Below are 1,686 nucleotides of genomic sequence, written 5' to 3'. Positions count from 1 at the left end.
TATTTGGAAATTTCCAAGAATTTGACGTCAGTTCCAAGAATTTTAGAGATTCCGAGAATTTGATGTCATTTCCAAGAATTTCTGAGATTCCGAGAATTTGACGTCATTTCTTGGAAAAATTTTTCGATCGACCTCCTATCGTATCATGTTCTCCTAATACAAAGTCGACTTTTTGGACAAAAATTTTTCTATCGCTCAGGGAATTTCGATCTTATTCTTTCTTCTCTGATATCTCGTTTATTATTTAAAATATTAAAAAATGCTTCGAATAAAAGTTGAATGGCTTCGAAAGGACTATATCCTGATGATCTCAGTTTTTTCGTAGGTGGACTCATAAAAAAGTTATCAACGTCAAATTTATTTCTTTAAATACAATGGTATTATTTTTAATGCATCAATCGATGTATCGTATTATTCTCTAGAAAAAAGCTTTAAACCATATATAATAAAAAATCATTAGTTTAAGAGATATTTAACAAAATTTAATTATCTTCAAAACTATACATTTTTCCCTACGTACGCCCTAGTACTTTTTTACAGAGAGTGCCAGGATACGTCTACTGGAGTATTGAAAAGTATATGCTTCTATTTAAAAAAACAACATTCACGCTTATAAATCCTCTATGGTTCTGTATATAAGAAAATAAATAGCAATCTCCTGAAAGCATTCAATCTTTTTTTGAAATAGTTTTTAATATTTCCGAAAACAAGTGTGTTACAGCAAATAATACTATTCGGATACTCATTGCATATTATATTTATTGCATATTATATTATGCAATCAGTTATTAGAAGTAATCCAGATATTCCACATAATAAGCATACTTGGATTTTTAAATAAATTTAAAATATGATAAAAAACATACTGAAAATATAAATGGATCGTGGAAACGAACGTGATGATCCTAATCCCCACGCGCTTGCGATTGGACCCCGCGAGAACCAATCCTTGGAACCCGCCCTCCAATGCCACGATTGATGCCTTGAACCTTCTCTCAGTATTTATTTTTCTCGAAGAGCAAGCATTGGAAGAAAAGCCAAGTCTAGCCAAGAATCTTGCATTTGAGTTAGAATAGAAATAGAAAACTTGGAAATTTTTAGTATTTTGAAATTATTTCCCTAATTTCTGCTAATTCCAAGAAATTGGATTCATTTCCAAAAATTATCAAAAATACTTTTTTCGATTTAGACAAAAGTAGTAATAGTTAATGCCAAAATGCCAAAATAATGAGTATTCCAAAATGAGAAGGTATTGTATTAATAATATGATAAATATCTAAATAGTAATTGTTTCGAATATTTCGTATTTTTATCAAATTTTTAGTGCCAGAAAGGACAGCTATAAAAAAACGGAAGTAAATGAATAATAAATAGAGGTAAGTATTTCTAGAATTAAAAAATTGTTGAAAAATAATTAATATCGCAGAAAACAATATTTCCAAAAAGGTATGTATAAGAACTATACTCCTTTTATCCTTATTTCTCCATCCTGTATATTCCTGTCTTCCTATACTCCTATTATCTATATTTTTCCATCCTGAATTTTCCTATGTTCCTATACTCCTATTATCCACATTTCTTAATCCTGAATANCAAAATAATGAGTATTCCAAAATGAGAAGGTATTGTATTAATAATATGATAAATATCTAAATAGTAATTGTTTCTAATATTTCGTATTTTTAT

This window comes from Apis dorsata, unplaced genomic scaffold, assembly GCF_000469605.1.
Source record: "Apis dorsata unplaced genomic scaffold, Apis dorsata 1.3 scaffold_123, whole genome shotgun sequence".
Taxonomy (NCBI): Eukaryota; Metazoa; Arthropoda; class Insecta; order Hymenoptera; family Apidae; genus Apis; species Apis dorsata.
This window is presented reverse-complemented; position numbering follows the sequence as displayed.